This window comes from Trichechus manatus, unplaced genomic scaffold (assembly GCF_000243295.1).
Source record: "Trichechus manatus latirostris isolate Lorelei unplaced genomic scaffold, TriManLat1.0 scaffold00033, whole genome shotgun sequence".
NCBI lineage: Eukaryota > Metazoa > Chordata > Mammalia > Sirenia > Trichechidae > Trichechus > Trichechus manatus.
In genome coordinates, this window is record NW_004443969.1 from 18,663,170 (window position 1) to 18,687,487 (window position 24,318).

The 24,318-nt window shown below is 37.3% G+C and overlaps 1 protein-coding gene and 1 long non-coding RNA gene across 2 annotated transcripts in view; both read left to right on the top strand.

The window, feature by feature from the left end:
- Positions 1–24,318, top strand: part of ARHGAP15 (Rho GTPase activating protein 15) — a 713,811-nt gene that overhangs the window by 170,102 nt on the left and 519,391 nt on the right. The window lies entirely within an intron of this gene.
- Positions 1,904–24,318, top strand: part of LOC111820299 (uncharacterized) — a 38,613-nt gene continuing 16,198 nt past the window's right edge. Inside the window, exon 1 of the long non-coding RNA XR_002823851.1 lies at positions 1,904–9,607. This is a non-coding gene — a long non-coding RNA (uncharacterized LOC111820299). The remainder of the gene's footprint in view (positions 9,608–24,318) is intronic.

Sequence of the window (24,318 nt, forward strand, 5' to 3'; positions counted from 1 at the left end):
CTTTGTGTATGGATTTTCTTTTCTTTTTTTGTTGTTGTTGATTTTGTGTTTACTGAGTCTATATAATTTTCTTCTTTTTTATTTTGGTGAGTAGGTTTGTTAGTTTTCTTCGTGGTTACCCTGAAATTTACCTTTATCTTCCTAAGTTTAAAACAGACTGTTCTATTTTGATAATGCTTTGACTTCCTCTCCATATGGAGGTTCTGTAACTACACCACTTATTCCCTCTTTTTTATTCTGAAGCTGTCATCTTTCATAGATTGATGTCTTTGGTTCCCTGTTTTCAGTCTCATAGCTTTATTTTGTTTTTGAGAATTATTTATCTGGGTTGGTATCTGGGTAATGCTGTCAAGTTTCTTAATCTCAGGTTATTTTCTGATGTTGTTGGTTCTTTGTCCGATGGACTCCCTTTAATGTTTCTTGTAAGATTGGTCTGGTTTTAACAAATTCCCTTAATTTTTGTTTATCTGGGAATGTCCTAGTTTTGCTATCATATTTAAGAGACAATTTTGCTGGATATATAATTCTTGGTTGGCAATTTTTTTCTCTCAAAGCTTTATATATGTTATCCCATTGACTTCTTACAAGTATGGTTTCTGCCAATAAATCAGAGCTTAGTCTTATTGGTTTACCTTTGTAGGTGAGAGTTTGTTTTTCTTGATTTGCTGTCAAGATTTTTTTTTTGTTTTTATTTTTGGTTTTGGAAAGGTTGATTATGATATGTCTTGGTGACTTTCTTTTGGGATTGATCTTGTATGGGGTTCTCTGAGCTTCTTGGATGGTTATCTTCTCAACTTTCATGATATTAGAGAACTTTTCTGCCAGCAAATCTTCAAAAATTTTCTTTGTCCTTTTTTTTTTTCTTTTTCTTTTTCTATTTTGTCTCCTTCTATTCTGGAATTCTGACCACACATAAATTATTTCTCATGATAGTGTCCCACATAACTCTTAGGCTTTCTTCATTTTTCTTCATTCTTTTTTCTGATTGTTCTTCAAACAAATTAGTGTCAAGGGATTTGTCCTCTATTTCACTGATTTTGTCTTTCTATTGATTCAATTCTACTTCTACGCTCCTCCATTGAGTTGTCTGTTTTTGAAATTTTATAGTTAATCTTCTGGATTTCCAATTGCAATTTTTATATGGTTTCTAATTGTCTACTTATTTTGTCATTTTGTTCTTGTTTGTTTTCCTGAATTCTTCTAGAGTTTTGTCTGTTTTCTTTGATTTTTTCTGTTTTCTTGATCTCTTTCTTGATCTCTTGGAAGATCCATATATAAGTCTTTTGGATTCCTTATCAGGTACTTCCATTACCATTTCTTCCTTGGGAAGGTTTTCTGCTTTTAATTCTGTCCCTTGCCTGAGGTATCTTGTCCTGTTTCTTCACGTGATTTGATATTGTCTTTCTGAGGCATTAAAGTGGTATTATATTTATTGATTGATTGTATATTTGTTTGCTGCATCCTGGTTTTTATTTTGTTTTGTTTTGATATATCTGACTGGAAGGGGCAGGTGTGCTATGCTGGCTGCTAGTTTGGCAACACCAGGGTGCTCACCACCTGGCTCTGGTAGGCATGGTAGCAGCTGGCAGTGTGGGTGGGGGGATCTCTGTTCACTGGTTGTGTGGGGCAGCTGAAGATAGGCTGGGTGGGTGTTGGCCACCGTCTGTCATCTGTTCATTGGCACAGGAGTGGGCGATGGCACTTGCTGAGTGGGTGGGGCTGTATGTGTGGTGATTGTGGCAGAGCAGCAGAGGCTCAGGAGCACATTCTCCTCTGCTTGCCTTGGGTGGGTGGGGTCACCGGAGTGGTTCTGTGCCACTCAGAGAGCCAGGTTTGTGGGGGGGGTGAAGTCAGGCGGGCAGGGTCAGTGGAACAGTCCAGTGCCACTCAGGGGGGTGGGGTGACAGGTGGGGGTTGGGATTCATAATGACTCATTTAAAAGTATCATTCAGCTCTTTGATAAACACTGTTGAGTCTGAAACTAGAGGTCAAGTTATTCAACAACATATATCATCTTGCATATCAATTACATCTACTTCTAAGTTAGTTCAAAAGTGTTGAGAATATGGTAAACTTTCAGCAGTAGGTAGCTATTTATGTCCAAATCAGATGCTTGAATTATAGGAGCTAGCAGTCAAAGAAATCAGTGTGAAATAAATGCTTTTTGAGAGTGGCGAAAATGAGATAAGAGTTGAAAAATGTTTGCATTTGGCAATAAAACTATGTTAATAAGTTTATTCCTTTTCCCAATGGTAGATGAATATATGTGTCTTACATCATCAAATAAATTTGTGCTCTATCCGTGGTATGAGTGTGTGTGTGTATGTATATATAGATATACATACACAGTTGGCCCTCCATATCCATGGGTTCTGCATCCACGGATTCAACCAACCATAAATCAAAAATATTAGAGGAAAAAAACAGATTTTTTCCTTGCCATTATTCTCTAAACAATACTGTAAAACAACTCTTCACATAGAATTTACATTGTATTAGGTATTATAAGTAATCTAGAGATGATTTAAAGTATATGAGAGGATATACATAAGTTATATGCAAATACTATGCCATTTTATATAAGTGACTTGAGCATCTGTGGATTTTGGTATCCACGGGGTGTCCTGGAACCAATCCCCTGCAAATACTAAGGGATGACTGTATATAAGGGATGTGTATATATATATATATATGTAAGCTGTCAAGATGATATATATATATACCACCTTTAAAGATATAAAGTACATACATATTGTGCCTGATTTTGTTGGACTGTCAGGAAATGCTCTGCAATTATATACTGTAGGGAGCCTTTGTTGCAGAAAGAACAATTATTTTCTGGAATACAAATTTTTGGCATAAGAAATTATGATTTTTTTCTATCAAATTTCATAAATTATACCCTTTTTGGATACACAATAAAGAGATAATATTAGATAGGATGGAAGAAGGAATGAGGGCCCTTAATGTAAATTGCTCAATAGCAAAAAGAACTTTTTGCTTGGGAAAAAAGCCATCTGTATTTTCAGAATGAAGCATAAATCTCATTTTTAATGCTCTAGATTTGTTGCAACAAGTAAAAACTACTTTAATTTTCACAAAAGTACCAACTAGTGTCAGTGAAAAATGATTGCAATTCAAGTCTATGTATGTAGCTATCATGGCAAAGTAATTTTACAGAACATAGTGTGTTTTTTTTACTTTGAAGACATTGGTTTTAAGTTCTATTTTTCTAGTGTACAGCATATTGGTTTAAAACAAACAAAAAGACTCTCAAGCAACATTCCCAGTAAACCAAGTTGCAATTAGCTTCCACTCCTGAGAAATATTCTAGTATATGTTGCTGGCATTTGAAGAATTTACACCTTCTGAGGAAACGCAGGAAAATTCTGTCAAACAATTAAACTGATTGGAATTTCTAAGAATGTAAAAAACAAAATGAGAAAATGTTAGAAAAGAATGGCAAATAGCTTTGTATACAGCTGTGAATTAGCTTGGAAAAAGTAAAAGATTTTTTGGACCTTGTATAAACTTCTTTTTTTTCTTTAAAAGACTATAATCCCAAGTCAGGTAAAAATCTTTAGTACTAATTTTTTTTTTAAGTACCCATGCTACAGTTGGAAAATGTAATTAATTAAATGATCTCTAAGATAGCAAAAGAAGGGAACACTTGGTATTAATATTTTTTAATAAATGAAGTGGTTATTAAATCTGTGAATTCTATACATTTGACAACCAAATCGGTTAACATAAAATATGGCTACGTTACTGTTAAATAATGTAGAAAATAATAAGAAGAGAACAAATACTTAGATCAAAGGTAAACTAGAAGAAATTGGCATTTATAAGATTAAATTAGGATCAACTCTAATGACATCGTTTGAAAGAAAATTATCCAGTGCAAGGAAAAGGTAAGGCCCTGCTTTGCTGTATGTTGCCCTTCCAAGGTAAATATATCTCAAGGAACCATAAAAAATTAGAAAATCTTGGAATCTCAAGGATATAAAATAAACCTTTAGCTGCTAAATGAAAGGTTGGCAGTTTGAATCCACCCAGAGGTTCCTCAGAAGAAAGGATGGTCAATCTACTTCTGAAAGATTAGTCATTGAAAAACCCGTGGAGTACAGTCCTAATGTGAAACACAATGAGCCCCCATGAATCAGAACTGACTTGATGGCAACTGGTTTGGTTTTTTTGTTCTCATTTAAAAGACTATGTGTTTGGTAGTCTTTAAGCAAGAGAAAATACTATGAGTTACATGTTTCCTATGCCAAATATTCTTATGCCAACATTCCCAAATATGGGTTCATTTTGTTCACATGCTCTAATTTACATAGAAATTATAAGCTCATTAAAGTTATGCTTCTCAAACTTTTCCACTAATACACTCCTAAAGAAAGAATATAGAGCTCTGAAAGTCTGGGGAAGGGTCAGAGCTAAAGATATAGATTTAGGAATCTTCAGGATTAGGTAGTATTTAAAACATGAGGTTGAATTTTTGCCATTAAAGGTGTAATTTCCATCACATATATAAGAAATGTCACACAGTCATGATCCTCACAATCAACTTGCTTTATTCAGTTTTTAAATTTTACTGTATCACAGTGATTTTTTCCGTATTTTAAAGACTTTTCCTTGGCGACTGATGATTGAGGCTCTTGAGCTTTGAAATGATGTCTACTCAATGAGTTCATTCTTTATTAATAAGGTGACAAATGGATGCCCATTCACCCAATCAGATTTTGACCTTTTTCCATGAAGATAAGTAACAATATAAGCCTGAATTCAAAAAGTCTGACTTAGTAAGTGTATACCTTCCAGTTGAAAAAGTGTTCCAAGTCACTTCCTATAAATTATAAATTTGGTTAAAAGATAAAATAGCTTGACTTTCTTTTTTTTTTTTTTTTTAACAATATATATCATTGTTCCTGCTTCATTGATCACACTGAGAAAATTGAGAGGAAAATAAACTCGAAACAAAATCATTCTCAGTGAATGTGATAGTGGCTGCCAGGGCATATAGGGAGCATGTCAGCAATCCTGCTGATCTGCCTGTTTTATATATATATATGTATCAATATCTTTAACAAAATTTTCCAAAATGAGGTGCAAATTTTTGTTAAGAAATTATAAGCACTTCTCTGATAAAATATTAATCTTTGTTACATATTCTATACCAACCACAAATATTTTTCTTAAAATTTTATTTCCTTTTAATTTCACCATAAATAAATGTCAAACCTGTGTAGACATTTGTTTTACTTTCGAGATGATTGCCTTTGCATTTTTGCTTTAAAATAAATTCCTTACACATTAGAGATAGTTAACTTTCACCTGTGTTGCTTATTTTTGAAAGAAGTTCTTTTAAAAAATGTAATTGTATAATCCATTGACAATGTTTAATTCCCTCATAATTTATTTGCGTGTATAGTGTAAAGTGACTCAAGTAGTCAATCATTCAATCCACTTGGTGAATAATCATCACTTCTATATGGTTTTATGATGATCTTTTTTATTGTTTATTATCTTCCTTTTTAAAATAAGTATATTTCAGAGTTATCAATTCCATTTCTTTGACATTGCACCCAACAGTACTGTTTGCATTATTTTAACCATATAATTTATTATAATTACTAGAAGAGCAAATTTTCTGGCCAGGTTTTCTTTTTCAAACACTTCTTAATTTGCTCTATTGTTTTCAGGCAGTTAGTGTCATATGAGGACAACTTGATTTTGATCATGGCAAATAATCTGCTTTACCTCCCTGTTTATATCTTTTTCTTGAGAACTTTTTTTAAAATCATACTTATTTTTTCATTAATTTGCCAGTCACATTAAAAATATGTTTAATGTATACTTAAACATTTTTTAACTCAAAAAGGTTATTATTACGAATGTTCATGTCTTTGAAGATTGTTTCAGTTCTATTTTTCATCTTCAGTAAATCTCACTTTACCATAAAATTGTTCTTCCCCATTTTTCATATCTATCATTTTCATCTCAAAATTTCCCTCCATCTTTTTCCTCTGTATTCTTAGAAATTGCAGAATTTTCCATCTCCATTGTTGGTATAATTTTTTGCAGTGTTAATTCTGCTCTTTTCTTTCTCTAATAAAGATTTTAATTCTGTTGTTATGTATAGAGTTTCTCTGCATCATTTTCTTACCTTTGCCAGTCTTATGTACATCGAACTATATAAGCCCTTTTAAAAAAAAATTGAATCTTCCATTTCTGGCCATATAAATTCCAAGTCTTCTTTCATTGAGAAGGTAAAACAAGTGCATTCCTGGTAAAAATTTACTAGAAATTAACATTTCTTACAAAAATCATGTTTTTCATAGATATGCTCTTTCTTTGTACCCTTAAAGCACTGATTTTTCTCTTGTAGTTTGCAGACTCTTTTTATAGGACCCCAGTTTTTATATATACTTCTAACAGTTTTTTTAAACCTTCAAACCTTCCAAACTGACAAATTTCAAGCTGACAAACATACTCTCTCGCCTAAAATTGTTTTTGAAAGATACACGTGTCAAATGTTTTCTATTCTATGTTCCTCTAATTGTTGTTGTTGTGTACCATTGAGTTGATTCCGATGCATAGCAACCCTATAGGATATAGTAGAACTGCCCCATAGTTTCCTAGGCTGAAATCTTTAAGGAGCACATCCATAGGCCTTTTCTCCCACAGAGCAGCTGTTGAGTTCACCGACCTTTCATTTAGCAGCCAAATGCTTATATTGTACTACCAGGGCTCCTTTCTAATTATAAAAAGGTGCATTTATTCATGAGAATTTCAGAATAGTTTGTTCTTCTTCTTTTACTCAAATGTGGGCCTGTATCTATATTTCTTTAGAAGAGTGAATCATTCCTTGTGTTCTTTTTAATCTCTAGTCACTTCTAAACTTTTAATCAGCAAGTAAAATCTATCATTTTCTTGAGCTGGACTTACTGTCTTCCTAGAAGCTTATGGTGGCAGGAGGAGATGGGTGTGAAAGGGATGTGATTGGCCTTGGTGGCCCCAGAAAACAGTTCCCATAAAGTAGACTGATGGTTACAAGGGTTGGGAAGGAGCAGCGCAGGCCAAAACCTTTTAGAAAGGAGGAGTTAGTGGGGGATTTCTTAACACTCATCCTTTCTCTAGATCTAGGAATGTATTAGCGTCTAATCTTCATCCAGGTGATCTGTGAAGTATTTAAGGGATAATTATTACTAATCGAGGCAAGCTCATTGATTGATATCCTCATTTTCCAGTGCTAGTAGGACTTGATTTCTTCTGTATTTTCATGAATGTTTCAGTAGAAAAGTGTTAATCAAGTATGTACTTAACTACCAGGTTAGTCCAGAGTCTTCCTTTTAATAGACTGTATTTTAAAATTTAAATTTCAGCCATATTAAATGGTATTTTTTCTTGTTTTAGCCATTGTGACAACAAAGTTTGACAGTGGAAAGATAATGATGTCAATATAAATTATTTTTATTTCATGTGTTCAAGTACTTTGTCTAGATTTTTAGCTGTGTATCATTTCATTGTCTTTGTATATATTTCTGATAGTTTTTTAGTCATTAAAAATTAGGTTAAACAAATTATTTACACTGCCCTATTCCATAGTTTCCATTTGAAATATTGCTACCCTGATATCTTTGTCTTTAAGTTTCTAATATCCAAAAAATGAAAACAGGTTAAAACAATTTCAGTAGGTAAATGATAAAATGGGTTGAAATAGTGCAGCAAACTTTTATGTAATACATATTTCTGGATAATTTTAGAATGATTTTTGGTAGTAATTACTAATAGCTGCTTTACTTTACAGTATAAAATGCTTGCCATTACTCTAATTCTTAATAAATTATAAAAGGGTCACTTCTAATTAAATGAAATGTATTACAAATAAAAAATCATGATGCATATCCTTAAGCCATATATTGTGTGAGATTTTTAAAAGATTAAGTTTTTCAAAATATGGGTTAATATTTTATTTGTAGATTTTTTTTAGTTTTATAAATTTTCTCATCTAATATTAGGTAGTTTTAAAATTACTTTTTAACTTCTTTTTTAAAATTCTAGTAATTTCCTAACATTTCATTTCTGTAAAATTTCATCCACTTAGCAATTTACAAAAAACTATTGCCACCAAATCAATTCTGACTCATAGTGACCCTATATGACAGAGTAGAACTGCCCCACAGAGTTTCCAAGGGACAGCTGGTGGATTTGAACTGTCAACCTTTTGACTAGTGGTCATAGGTCTTAACCACTGCACCACCAGGCTCCACTTAGCAATTTACTCTCCAGTTATTGCTAACCTATTCCCAGATAGCTCGAAAGAACCTGGAAAAAAATCTGGCTCATAGTACAAATTATTTTTTAATTAATAATTAATTTCTATACTTTTTCTTACATTCCAACAATTCTTACATTACATTGTTACTGAGAAACAACCTTTAATATAAATGAATGTTCCAGGAAACTAAAGCCTTACCATTCAGTCACCATCAATTTTATTGTGGTCGCTACTAACCACGAATTTCAGATTTTTAAGTAAAATGGCCTACGCTCTTCTGTTACCTGTATCAGTTAGATGAACACTTTATTAAGCATTCTGCTGTTTTTTAAATAAATAGTATAACATATAACTTTGCAACCTACATGAAAAGTGACAAATTTATCTCTTTACTGTTTGTTATCTGTGACCAAGCTAGTTGTTGAAGTCCTGACTAGCTTCAAAGTCCAGGATTTTCGGAGTACAAAGCTGTCTTTTATAACTAGTTTGTTTCCATAGAGGAAAAAAAGAATCCAAAGTACTACATTAATTTTCATTGTTGCATTAGAAGTAGCTTTTCTCTGGTCCTTCTCATCTGTACTTCATTAAGTCACATTCTGTGTTATAATGTTTTGCAAATTTGGAAATGCAGAAACAGTTCAAGAAATTGATTCTATTTGTTCTTTCTGTTCAACAGACCTTTGATCTGAAATGTTCGATGGCGCCTGGCTGTTCCATGCAAGCCACTTTTAAACCATTGTTCGCATTGTAATAACCTTGTTATCAGGTTGTATGAATTAATTCCATCACATTAGGAGGAGGAAGTTTTGCTCACACAGCACAGCCTAATAACCGTCTCGTGTTACTGGCCAGTTGATTGGGTAATAAGACGACACACCACGTTTATAATTCAACTGTTTTGCAAGGTGGTCTTAATTTCAGAATTTCATGATGACAGTAATAATTTTTTATTTCCCCAGGACACCTTGCCCAACAGGCTCTGGGAACTAACAAAGTATAACTAAAAAACGTCACAAATTAAGCAGGCCACCACTTTTGGTAAAATTCCTGAATCAAGAAGAAAACACAAAGGAAACCCTTCTGCATAATGAAACCACCACCCAGACACAAAAGCAGAAACCACCCACAGACTAAAAGGCTGAATCTCTAGGAGGGAAAAAAACAACTTGGGAGAAGGATCAAACTTCTTCAAGCTGCTACTATCAAACTCTGGGCAGAGAGTAGCTACTGATTTCAACTGTTAGAAAGAGGGAGGAGAGCCCAGAGACCCCACAGTCTGACCACATCGTCACTGAACTCTTGAGATACAGTTGGCAAGGGAAAATGGTATGGCATGTTATGGTGATGTCTACATCACATATTGTTGATCCTGGCAATAGTGAGATACAGACAATTAATTTGAAAAGAACAATTCAGAAACTATTTAATTCAACATATTAACAAAATAATTATTTGATGAGCTGAATTCATTTGCTTGATTATGTCTGAGTGTATGTGAAACAAGCCCCATTTATTTACTTACTTACATACTTACTCATGAAGATCCTGTGTCCAAATCTTCCCTAAGGCAAGCTTCTTGGTATTCAAGTTATCATCCCCAGAGAGACAACCAAGTCAATTCCTAGCTTCTTTTATGTAAAGAACCTTCCAGGTCTACTCTACTGTGATGATGTACTTCGTTGGAACCTAGAAGTCCTCTGATGTATCAATTAGTGCACATAAAAAAAACAAACAAAAACCCAACACGTTGCCGTAGAGTGAATTCTGATTCATAGTGACCCTACAGAACAGAGTAGAACTGCCCCATAGGGTTCCCAAGAGGCAGCTGGTGTATTCAAACCTCTAACCTCTTGGTCAGCAGCCAAGCTCTTAACCATTGCACTACCAGGGCACCTAGTGCTCGTGTTTTTGTTGTTAAATGCCGTCGAGTCAGTTCCGACTCATAATGACCATATAAGACAGAGTAGAACTGCCCCATGGGGTTTCCAAGGAGCAGCTGGTAGATTTGAACTGCCGACCGTTTGGTTAGCAGTCAAGCTCTTAACCACTACACCACCAGGGCTCCATAGTAAACCAAAAAACCAAACCCATTGCTGTTGAGTCAATTCCAACGCATGGCAACCCATGTGTGATAGGGTAGAACTGCTCCATAGGGTTTTCTAGGCTGTAATCTTTATGGAAGCAGATCACCAATCTTTTCTTCTGCAATGCCACTGGATGGGTTCAAGCTGCCAACCGTTGCACCACCCAGAGACTGCCCATAATAGCTCAATGATAATGCATGACTCCTTTAAAAGTAATGATAAGCCCTTTACCACCACTGTTATTTGTCCCTTCCTGGGATGCTGTCTTAGTCATCTAGTGCTGCTATAACAGAAATACCACAAATGGACGGCTTTAACAAACAGAAATTTATTTCTTCACAGTAAAGTAGGCTAAAATTCCAAATTCAGGGCGTCAGCTCCAGGGGAAGGCTTTCTCTCTCTGTTGGCCCTCTCATCAATGTTCCCCCAGACTAGGAGCTTCTCTGCACAGGGACCCTGGGTCCAAAGGACACACTCTGCTCCTGGCACTGCTTTCTTGGTGGTATGAGGTCCCCGTCTCTCTGCTCACTTCTCTCTTTTGTACCTCAAGACTGCCTCAGGACACAATCCAATCTTGTAGATTGAGTCCTGCCTTACTAATACAATTGCCACCCCTCCTCCCTCATTAACATCATAGAGGCAGGATTTACAACATATAGGAAAATCACACAATACCAGGAATCATGGCCCAGCCAAACTGAGACACACATTTTTTGGGGGACATAATTCAAACCATGATGTTCCACTCTTTGGCCCCAAAAAAAATCATATCCTTGCAACATGGAAAACATATTCACCCCATCACATCCCAGCAAAAGTCTTAACTCCAAGTCCATAATCCAAAAATTCCTCTTCATCTGTGAAATCTAGAATACAAGTTATCTGTTTCCAAGGGTACAATGACAGAACAGGCACAAGCTAGACATTTCCATTACAAATGGGAGAAACTGGAAGGAAAGAAGGGATAACAGGCACCAAGCAAGTCAGCAGAACACATTACATTAGCCCTCAAGGCTTTGAAAAATAATCTTCTGTTCTCTGAGACCATTTACACAATAGCCCTGCCCTCCAGACTCTAGGTATTGGCCACAGTCTCTGGATTCTGAGTGGAAGCCCCTGGCCCTGGGCTTCAGCTCAGCCTTCTAGGCCCACTGGGATAGCAACTCTGCTCCCTCAGCTTTAGGCGCACCATTCTCCTAGTCCATGGGAGTGACAACTCCACCCTTAGAAACACCAGAGGCCATGGCTCCACCCTTTGAAACCCAAGGTCATGCCATACCTTTTGAGACTAAGGTAGCACAGCTTCTTGTGTCCCTTGTCTCTTCAGCTTTTGCTTCCCGTGGCCTCTCGGCCCTCAGGCCTCACGCCTGCATCTGCCCTGCTGGGGCAAGTGTTCCAAAGCTCGGTAACTCCACTGGTAAGTGCCCGGAGGCACCCTACTCTGCCAGGAAGCCTTCTTGTGCACAGGCACTCAGCTCCCTCACTCCATGGGTCAGCTCCAGCGCCATCTGGCACTGGTCTCTTGGTTCTGCTGCTGCTGGTTCTCTGCTGTTGCCACTTCTCTACCAGTGCAGGTTCTCTGCTGCTGCTGCTATTCCTCTGCCGCTGCTGCTCCTCTATCCATTCACAGTTTCAAAGCTGCTTCCATATTTTAGGTATCTGTTAGAGCAGCACCCAACTCTCTCAGTACTAAATTCTGTCTTAGTCACCTAGTGCTGCTATAACAGAAATACCACAAGTGGATGGCTTTAATAAAGAGAAATTTATTTCTTCACAGTAAAATAGGCTAAAAGTCCAAATTCAGGGCGCCAGCTCCAGAGAAATACTTTCTCTCTCTGTTGGCCTTCTCATCAATGTTTCCCTGGACTGGGAGCTTCTCCACGCAGGGACCCCAGGTCCAAAGGATGCGCTCTGCTCCTGGCACTGCTCTCTTGGTGGTATGAGGTCCTCTGTCTTTCTGCTCACTTCTCTCTTTTATACCTCAAGAGATTGCCTCAGGACACAAACCAATCTTGTAGATTGAGTCCTGCCTTACTAACACAACTGCCACCCATCCTCCCTCATTAACATCATAGAGGCAGGATTTACAACATATGGGAAAATCACACAATATCAGGAATCATGGCCCAGCCAAACTGATACACACATTTTTGGGGGGAGATAATTCAATCCATGACGGATGCTATCACACTGCCTCTCTTCCTATTCAAGTTCCACTATACTTGGCAATACAGTTCTTCCATGAATTTCTCCTTCATTCTTATAGCTACAATGCACTTTTTCCACCTCCAGATTTCCATAGTGTATATGACCTTTTGTAGGTTGGTGTGAAAATTGAATGAGATAACTCAGGCAAAATGGCTGCCACACTGAAGCATTCAATAAGCATTAACTATACTATAAGTTGGAATTGACTTGACGCCAACGGGTTTGGTTTTTTTTTTTTTTTTTTTAATACTTTTGAAGACCATATATTCAGCATGCCATTACCAATCTTATTATAATTTTTTTTTTCCTAATGAATATAAGCTTTAGTAATTCTTTCTTTCTTTCTGGAGTTCTCATCATCTTTCTTGTCTTCCCTCACCTTTCCCCCAATCCTGTCCTCACTCCTCTTCAAAGCTGAGCCTCAATATTATTGGTTAGAGAAAGCCTTCTCAGTCTAGGTTATGCCCTTTCTCCCAATTTTCATCCTGGTGTCCTGTGCTCAGTGCTACCCCAGATTTATCATAATTATTCACATATTGGTTTTGCTACTAAAGACACTGTGTTAGTGACTTTTTATATCTTTTACCAAGCACTCTACCGAGGGCTTAGCCCCGTTGGATACTTCACAAGCATCATTTCTCCTCATACAGCCAACCCTATAGTTTGGTCTGTTCTCTAGTTACAACAAAAAAAAAGGATTCACAGAGAGGTCAGTTAACTGGCCCTATTTTGTGTAGCTATTATGGCAAAGGTGAGGTTTAAACCTTCAGTTAGGCTGTCTCTAGTGTCCACACTGTGAACTCTTTTTAGTATTGCCTCTGGATGACAGCTTGGCTGTTTTTGTGCATTGTTATTATTACCAGCTCTGTCCATTAGCACTTTTTGCTTCCTATTTAGCATTTTATTTGTATTTTCATATGCCTATGCATTATCAATTTACATTTTGCGCCTTGAGAAAGCAGGAGTCACAACTCACATACATATTTTTTAATATTCTTCAGTGCCTGACATAGTGTCTTGTATGGTGATACCCAAAACTGTGCTTATTTTTTGTTTGGTAGAATTTTGTATCTTACAAAACATTGGCTCAGAATTAAGTACATGATACAAACTAGAAAGAACTTGTAGAGTGGTTTGGAATCCCATCCCTGGAGGCTTAACCACACTGCCTTATGATTCCTCAACATGCTCTGATGCCTCATATTTCTTAGTGTTCTGTGTATTTTTCTTTGTTTTGTTTTCATTGCTATTGTGGTTTGTGTTTTTATGCTGGAGTTTACTGAAATGCTGTCTTATACCCTCCCAAACTTCCTTTTTTTTTTCTCCTTTAGTGGGCCCAGAGAACACAAGGGTGGAAATGAATTCATTCTTAGCCATTCGCTTTTCAAATAAAAAGAAATGAAGTAGTTTATTTTTCATTTGCTGTGCACTCCTCAGTAAGGAAAAAAAAATGAGCAGTTTCATTACGTACCATTTGTTGCTTATTTGTTTAGTGTAACTGGCAGACATGGCTTGTTTACTTTTTGAAAAATGAATATGGGGTGGATAGATTCAGGTAGTCACACCAGCACCCAGGATGTACCTCCCATGCCTCAGATTTACGTATGCTCTGGCCATATTGATGCATTGTCTGTCTGGGTATTGGGGTAGATAGAACTTTTAAATCTTAAACTATTAGACATGGCTGGGTACCTTTCTCAGAGAACTTTCAATCAGCAAGACAGCAAGAAAAATTTCTGCTTTGCTTACTAAATCAATCTATTCATAGGTAGCCCTTGAAATTGGTCATGTAAATGTATATGGTGCAATGGGGACATACATAGCACTAGATAATCCTTGGGTTATTCTCTAATTTGTACCACTCCAGGGTAAAATGGACCATGATTTCTTCTTCAGAGTCTGCTTCTGCATCCTAATCTACCCATCTCCTTTCTTACCAGCTTCCGTAGGGACACTTTCCTGCCCAATTTTTCCTTGTATTTTATTTAGGGGGAAGTACACAGAATATGTTCTTACTCTGTGAGGAAATTTATGGGGACAGGCTATTCATCTCTGGGTTCTCACAAGCCTGGTGCTCATCATTACCTCAATATCTTCACTCTGGTTGGTAGTAGCAGGTGTGAGACGCCACCACAGGTAATGACATAGGAATAATCTTGAAAATGATCCCCTCCAGCTTGTCTTGGTTACAACTCATTTATATAGAAAACTGTACATTTCTATACTAAACGATATAGAACATTTGTATCACTTAAAAAGAAAGCCCCAGGGTAAACAGTTCCAGGGTTAGTTAATTCAGTAGCTCAACGACATCATTGAGAACACAGAGTCATTCCTCCTTCCTGCCCTGCCATCCTCAACGTGTCAGCTTGTCTCACTCCTGGTGACACACTGACTATTGCTCATCCAGACAGGCCATGCAGACATGTCAAAGATAAGCAGAGTAGGGGACATTTTCTTGTATCTTTAGAAGATCAAAGAAGCCTCTCCCAGATGGTCTGCGCTATAGTGTGCAAGAAGAATAGAGGTGCTATGGTTGACAAGGGAGGAAGACTCACAGCCCCAAAATTTGGGTTCTACCAGCAAAGCAAAGAAGGAAATGGCTTTTAAGTAGGTAACTGAGAGTGCCTGCTAAGTCAGGCCTCTCTTTTAGACACTGACTTTGAGCATTATCTATTTCCCTTCAGGTTTCCTACTCTCAGTGTCTAAATACCTGGTCCAAATGCATATTTCCTTCCATTCGCTAATACATAGTTCCACAGCCATTCAAATAGTTCTATTCTGCTAGTTGCAATGCACTATTTAAATAATGCAGAATTGACTACTACAGTGAAATTTAAAATAAAGGAAATCTTACTTACAGTTTAATAAAAATAATCTCTAGCCTCTTGGCCCAGAAGCCACTGCGAAATTCACAAACACATTTGGAGGTGATTTTGCTCGTGGATATTTTGTTCTTTATACCTAGCAATGCTGAAGAGTTTTTTTTGGCCAGGCTACATGTAGGCTGGATTAAAAGAAGGCAGATTTAACATACCTTGTAGATGCTGTTTTTACTCAAATAGCAGAGAATTTAGAGTCCACTTATTTAAGTACAAATGCTGCCTCCAACCTAAGTCACTTAATCAGGACACTTTAATTTCTACAACTGCTAAATTCAGATAATAATACCTGCCCCCTATCTACCTCTCTGGGAAGCTGGGAGGATTAATTAGATAAAGTATTTAAAGCTCCTCAGAGAGAAGTGGCATATGTAAAAGATGTTATTATTTCTGGGGAAGAATGAAGCAGTGTCTCTTTTATGGACAGTCCATACTTCTAGATTTTTTTCCCTCTTATTCATTCAGCTGAAGTGCCAATTTGGTGGATTTTAATTCATCATGTGAGACCCTTCTTGTTCTCAAGTAGTTGCAGTTAGAGAAAAGATTTTCAAGTATCGCCTCAGATGATGGGAACTGCATGTGATTCCTGGGTTTCGCTGAATATTTGAGAGCATTGCCTTGCAAATTAGTATTTACGCTGGAATCTGGTTACAACATTTGTAAGAAATAGAAGCCATGACTGCATTGAAGACTGTGACCTGGGTCAGTTTTTGAGGCTAAACTCATTTCTGATTTTTCCCATGAAGTATTTGCTAATGACAACTGTTCTTGCTGAGCTCTTTTCCTGGGAGCTTGTACCATCTTCCCTCTTCAATTTAAAACAGGTTCTCAAACACAAGGCATCTTAGTTCAAACTGAGTCCTATCTTTAATGCACCAAAACCTGTTCAGAGGTTACTTAGCTTTGTGTGAAACTGTTTCCACCCACTTGGAACAGAAGCGGGCCAAGTTAGATGATTTTGGATGTAGAAAGTGACAAATCAAGAGCACAATCTTTATTCATTCTCTTACAAACCTTGTTAAACATTTTACATTTAAATATCCTTTTTAAGCAATAAGTTTTTATATTTAGGGACTCTCTCTCTTATTTTCTTGAGAATTCTCAGTTTTAGTTATACAGTTAAAATTTATCCACTCTTCCCCAGCTATTTTCCTTTTTACAGAGGTTTACTTTGCCTGACTCTTAATTCATAGTGTTGGACATTGACTACCTTTTTAAGTCATTTGGTTGGACATTGAACATCTTTAAGTCTTACAATACTGGTTTCTAGTTTACAAATTCAGTTAGTAAGGCCTTGTGTGTTTTGATGACTGCATCTGCTGTTTAGTGAAAATTCATCTGTATTACTGTCCAGTCGTGCTGAAGCTGCTTACAAACAGAGAGGGGCCTCATTTTCCCACAGTCAGTTGTGAAGCAAGTGAGTCATTGGATTCACCAGAGAGTCTGGGGCGTGGGGGCTGCTGGGGGCTTCAAGGTAGACTTTCCCAAAACACTTCACATCAGCTTTTGATAGCCTTGAATCATTCACTCTTCCTAGAAATAAGTTCAACCCATAGTTCTTCACAAATCAAACTGAAAGACTTCCTTCGCAGTGACAGCATAGCCTTAGAATTTTATCTGAATTATAGTTACAACCAAAAAACCCAAACCCATTGCTGTTGAGTTGATTCCAACTCATAGCAACCCTATAGGACAGAGTAGAACTGCCCCATATGGTTTCCAAGGAGCACCTAGTGGAATTGAACTGCTGACCCTTTTTGTTAGCTGCTGTAGCTCTTAACCACTACGCCACCAGGGTTTCCAAAAAAAACTTACATCTGAGAATGCAGAGGGTTGCAAGCCATGTCTAGGAAGGGCTCCATATTCAACATGCACACACACACACACAGCTGAATTTCTGAAAATTGCCACTGCAGAAATAAGAGAATCAGACTATTAGAGAGAAAGACATTTGGCAGAAAGTTAACTATTAAATCTGGGTAGTGGGTATGTGGCTATGCATTTTATTTTCTACAGTTTAATTTGTGAATGAGATATTTTATATCCAAAGGTTTAAAAAATAAAGAAAAAAAAGTGGTATGTTATAAATTAGTAAATGCATCATTAAATACCTATTGATAACTTACTATGTATAAGATTTCAGAAAGAGAAGCCAATATCCTTTGAAGTTGTCTTGACCATATTGAACCTATCATTTTAACCATCAAGCCTAGATTTTTACTGTAGGAAGTTTTATTGTTGTTGTGTGCCACAGGGTGCCCCATAGGGTTTCCCAGACTGTACTCTTCACAGGAGCAGATCACCAGGACTCTTCTCCCACGGAGCTGCTGGTGGGTCAAACCACCAACCTTTTGGTTAGCAGCTGAGCACTCAGACCCTTTATGGATTGAGAGGCTCTGTGACTACATAGTAGCCTGTTTGCACACTAAAATGGGCAAAGGCACAACAAATGACTGATTCAGAAATAGCTCACAAAACACACACTAATTTCTAAACATACTATTCTTCAAAAAAAATGATGCTATGTGAAGCTAGCTAGATTGTACTGTTAAAGCACTAAGACTTTGACCCATATTCATAACTTTTAAACTTATTCTTCTATCACTTGATTTTTTTTTCTAATTGCCCTAATCCAGTGCAATTAAAGATATTTGGCCTACCTACTGCTAAACACTGGAGTCCTTGGGTGATGCAAACACTTAACGCACTCGGCTGCTAACCAAAAGGCTGGAAGTCCAAGTCCACCCACAGGTGCCTTGGAAGAGGTGTCTGGCAATCTACTTCTGAAAAATCAGCCACTGAAAACCCTATGGAGTGCAGTTCTACTCTGACACACATGGAGTCGCCATAAGTCAGAACTGACTCAACAGCAACTGGTTTTTTAACGTCCCCAAATAATCATTAATCTTCTAAAATACTGATTTATAATAGGGTTTTTCTTGGTAACCATTCAGGGAGATAATGCATGGAGACTGGTATATCAAAGTGCTAAATAAACATTAAAGAGCCCTAGTGGCAGAGTGGTTAAGTGTTCGGCTGCTAACTGAAAGTTCGGCAATTTAAACCCACCACCCACTCCGCAGGAGAAAGATATGGCGGTCTGCTTCCATAAAGATTTACAGCCTTGGAAACCCTCCGGGGCAGTTCTACTCCATCGTCATATAGAGTCACTGTGAGTTGGAATCGAATGGACAGCACACAGTGATGACAACAAATAAACATTAGCATTATTTTTCAAATCATGAAAAGTCTATACATTTAAAAAATATTTGGGGCTCAATATGCTTGTACAGTATATGCACTTCTTTGGTCTTCTTTAATGTTAAGAGTTTGATCTACAACCAAAACATAGAATCTAAGGCTCACATTCTTTTAAATAGTTATCTGCAGAGCCTATCACAACACCAAGGACACTTGGCTATTTAATTCAATAATGTTCTGTTTGTCATGGTGATGATAGGTAGTTAAAGTAGAAAATGAGAGGAAGCCCACTTAATGAAGTGCCTATTAAGGAAGAAAGTTTAATTGTAGTGCACCCTTTCTGCATAAACATTGGAGTAGGACTTCCATTCTACTACCCCATTCATTTGCTGTAAACCCAAGCATGTTATATTTATCACTACAGCACAAGGAAAGAACACTATGAAGTAAATACGCTAGTTCAAGACGAAAAAGAGAAATGGGCATCAGGTTTTGCTCAGTGACTAGTACTAAACTTACTTAGACTGCCAGCATTCATAAACTGGTCAGCTCACTAGGAGAAGCAACCAGAGAGGACATAGGGAACGCACTGTCAGTAGAGGGGAAGGTCCATGCTCTTCTAACTTGCAGTAAGCATACAGTGCAAAGGGAAATCAAGGGGTCAGATCATGTTGAGGTCTGCTTATCACATGGGGAAACAAAAAAGGGAAGAGGGAAGAAGAATAAGAGTACCTTTAAGACTGGGTGATGCCATCCATTGGATTCAAGCCATATTTTGGGCTCTGACCTTTCAGATCAGAAATTCCTCTACCTATGGTTCAAAGTAGAAATGAGGGCGGGTGAAGATGGACCTGGCATGAGGACATGTTAGAGTGCTAACATGGTTTTCCTTAGTGATTCTAGCTTCATTCACCCAAAATGTATTATCTGTCTATAGTGTCTTCTTTTGAAGCATTCACAGTTAAGAAGGATGCTAAGACTAACCTAAAAAGTTTTAAAGATTTGATAAAGATTTGCTGAGTGGATTTAAGTTGAGAAAGGAGAATTATGATTTTTAAATTCAAACATATCCTTAGCCACTAAACCTACTCCACCAATCAAATAAAGTAAAGATGATGAATATTGAATATTAAAAGTATCCCAGTCTTCAGTTTTTGATACAAAGATATAGCAAGTATAAAAAGAACATTCTCATTTTTTCCAAAAGAAAGAAGATCAGTAGATATATTTGTAATAAAAAATAGTATAGCTAATTTACATTGTACTTACTGTATACTAGGCACCAAGAACTTTACTTATGTTTACTAATTTAATCCTTAGAACAGCTCTATGAGGTAGATACGATTATTATACCCATTTTACAGATCAAGAAATGTAAGACTCTGAGATTTTAGGTCACTTGCTTAAGGTGATTCAGTTAGTAAGCGGTAAAGCCAGGCTTAGAACTAGGGCACTCCATCTGTAGAGTTCTTGATCTTGATCAATCTGCTATACGTATAATGAAGATAATCTAGAATGTAGGAAATATTAAAAGCTAATGCCAGATGTTCAGATATATAAAATATACCCATAGGAAAAACAATCACAAGACCTTGTTAGGCTATATTAACATAAAAAGACCTAGGGCTCTGATAAAGTCTCTTATTTGGAAAGTCCGAAGAAGAGAATCAAGATCAAGAACATCAGTTGACAACACAGTAGACAGATACGAATTAATTTATTGTTAGGGCTTTTTTGCAATTGAGAATATTTGCTTAGAAATAGAGCCATGTTTCATGAGGCCCTGAGAAAGTCCCTATAGAATACAACAGCTAAATGGAAGCAATATTAAAAGAGGAGACAGCTCTATAAATGATGATTCCTCCATAGAAGAAAACATGCCTACAGGAAATGGGTGTGAGTATCCAACTTCTTGGATATTCCAGTGAAGCTGCAGAGCTTCTTCTCATTGGGCAACTATTAAAGATGGGGCTTCATTATGGTAATAAAATGGCCAGTAGGCATCCAGGTGGCCCAAACAGTTAAATTCTTGGCTACTAACCAAAAGGCTGGCAGTTCAAATCCACCCGGAGGTGCCTCAGAAGAAAGCCATGGTGATCTACTTCCAAAAAACCACAGCCATTGAAAACCTTATGCAGCATAGCTCTGCTCTGAAACACATGGGGTTGCCATGAGTCGGAATTGACTAGACAGCAACTGGTTGATTTTAGGGTTTTATGTTTGTTTGTTTAGGCACCCATGGAGTAATGTGCTTTATTAAAATGCACCTGTTCTTCAGACACCACAGTTTTCACTAGCGGTTATTGATACCCATACCAGTAACAGTTGCCTTTGAGTCTACTTTGTGTTAGAGTAGAACTGTGCCTCAGAGGGTTTTCAATGGCAAATTTTTCAGAAGTAGTTAGTGGTAGACTCCAAATATTCTAGTTTCCATGTTTTAAAAGTCCTAGTTCTATTGAGATAAAGAAAAGAGAATAACTTTATTCCTCTTTATGGTTTTTGATTGCTGAACTACGTGAATGTGTTACCTAGCCAAAATTTATTTTTAAAATCTTCTATGAATCCAGTATTCATAGGCTTATGTAACTCCTTCTCCACTCTCAAAGTAAATCAACTTGTTATCGGTAGAATCCAATAAGGCTACCATCTACAACAGGTAATCCCCAACTTAGGACAGGGTTCCGTTCTAGCGATAATGCCGTTATAAGTCGGTTCTGATGTAAGTCAGTCCTGAGGTAAGTCAAATACCTCATTTTTCTTTCTTTTTTTTTTTTAGTTTTCGTATTATTGTCTTTTATTATCAGTATCTTTATAAATCTGGTGTTTATTTATCTTTGGGGATTGGAAACATTACATCTGAAAATGATAACATCAGCAAATTACTTGCTGCAACATTGAATGTAGTACAATAAGATGCACCAAGAAACAAAACAAACCAAAACGGACGGTCATGAGTGCGCTTCCTTGTAACTCAATACGTCGAAAGGTGGGGACTTCCTGTATAGAAAGGAATTATTTCTTTTAGTTGTTTTACAGTTAACTCTCAAAAATTGTTTTTCCAGTCCTTTTACCCTTGTAAATAAATTTGTGACTACCATACACTAAAAATATTATTTATTATATATGTACATTTAGAGTTCCCAAAGAAATGTCTATAGACTTTCTGTCTATCCTCCTATAAATGACCACTGTTGCCTCCTATAAATGACCCACTGTTGCTTTTCTAGGAATTCCTGGGTGATGCAACTTGTTAAGTGCTCAGCTACTAGCCAAAAGGTTGATGGTTCACACACACCCAAAGTCACCTCAGAAGGCAGGCTTGGTGAACAGCTTCTGAAAGGTCACAGCCTTGAAAACTCTATGGAGCAGTTCTACTCACACACACGGGTCACCATGAATCAGAATCAACTGCACAGCAAGGCATCTAACAACAACAATTGCTTTAATAATGATGATGTTAATGATGATAAAGTAATTGAAATACCATTTGAGGCATGCATTTGCCACTCATAAAATATCACTAATCTTTACAGAAATCATTATCAGGTAAATATTAAACCCCATCCCCAAAACAAAACAAAACCAAACCCGTTGCTGTCAATTCAGACTCATAGTGTCCTATAAGACAGAGTAGAACTGCCCCATAGAGTTTCCAAGGCTGTAATCTTTATGGAAACGGACTGTCACATCACGTCTTTCTCCCGTGGAGCAGCTGGTGGGTTTGAACTGCCTACCTTTCAGTTAGCAGTCGGGTGCTCTGACCACTTCACCACCAGTGCTCCTTAGGTAAATATTAATTCCTCCATTTTAAACATGACAGAGCTGAGATTCATAGAGGTTAAGTAACTTGCAAGGAGCCCTGGTGACGCAATGGTTAAGAGTTCAGCTACTAATGAACCGATAGTTTGGCAGTTTGAACCCATCAGCCACTCCATGGAAGAAAAGACCAGGCACCCTGCTCCCATAAAGATCACAGCCTACCAGAGACACAGAAGTTGGTCCTGGATAGAATGGAGAAAAAAAAAAAAGTAGAACACACCCCAAATTCCTAAAAAAGGCAAGACCTACTGGACCGGTAGAGCCTAGAGGAACCTCTGAGACTATTGCTCTGGGATACCCTTTAAATTTGGAACTCAAACCACTCCTGGAGGTCACCTATCAGCCAAAAGACAGAAAGGCTCATAAATAATATCACCTGTAAGTACTGTGCTCCTCTAAACCATCATCTAAATGAGACCGAACGGTCAACATTTAGTCTAGTCAAAAGATAAGAAGGTAAGATGAGGCCAGGAAGCTAGATGAATGGAAACAGAACAACCCGCATGGAAATAATGAGAATGCTGACACATTGTGAAAAGTGTAACCAATGTCACTGAATAATATGTGTAGAAATTGATAAATGAGTACCTAATTTGCTATGTAAATTTTCTCCAAAATCACAATAAAATATTAAAAACAGAAAAACAAAAAAAGATTACAGCCTAGAAAACCCTATGGGGCAGTCCTACTCTGTCATGTAGGATCACTATGAGTCGGAATCAACTCAATGACGCACAATAGCAGCCAATAACTCGCCAGATTTCCTATGGCTAATCAATAAACCAAACCTGTTGCCAGTGAGTCGATTCTGATTTATAGCGACCCTATACGACAGAGTAGAACTGCCTCATAGGATTTCCAAGGGGCAGTAGAAATCTTTACGGAAGCTGACTGCCACATCTTTCTCCTGAGGAACAGCTGATGGGTTTGAACTACTGACATCTCTGTTAGCAGCCAAGTGCTTAACCACTGTGCCACCAGGGCTCTTTTGGCTAATAAATGGCACAGCTGAAATTTGGAGCCGGATCTGTCTGTATGCAAAGCTTGTGTTCTTTCTGCCGTGGCACCATACTTAGTAGTCTGGCCCTTTCTTGGTTCTCCTTCCTTTACTTTACATATCATTAAGTGCTGCCTCCTGCTGATCTCCAGTGGCATTACACTCTAGCCGGTCCATCAACTTGATCCCTGTGAAAACAATCAGTTCTTGTTGGGAGCAGATCATTTGGGAGTATTGATTCTAAATTTATCATTGCTTTCCATGAAAGCTAAGCATAGAGTATAAATTGCCACTCGCCCCATAAAGTTAATGACTTCTGTGCCCAAATGATTTGACAATTTGTGATTTTTCCTCCCCAGGAAATTTTTTGCTAACATTTTTCAAGGCAAAATATTCAATCCCTGTCTAAAATTATCAAATTTTGCCCTGCAGCAAACTCGTAAATTTTTGTGAGGACTAGTGAAACTTCACAAGGCAAAAGATCAATAATTTCACACTGTTCTGTTCTCGCCTGCTTTCCTCAATGCACGCTATTTAGTTGGAAACTGCAAAGATGAGAAAGTAAAAATTTAAGGGGCAAGTAAGGAACCCTCCCTCATCATTTAAAAATCTCAGTGATATGTTTAAAATGGGAGTGATCAACTATTATAAGAACTCAAGAAAAGGTTTAAACACAGAAGAAAACATTCTTTGATGGTTACAAGGATGGGGAGGGAGGGCAAGGGCTATTTACTAACTAGAAAATAGATAAGAATTATCTTAGGTGAAGGGAAGGACAGCATACACTACAGGGGAAGTCAGCACAACTGGACTAAACCAAAGCTAAGAAGTTTCCTGAATACAATC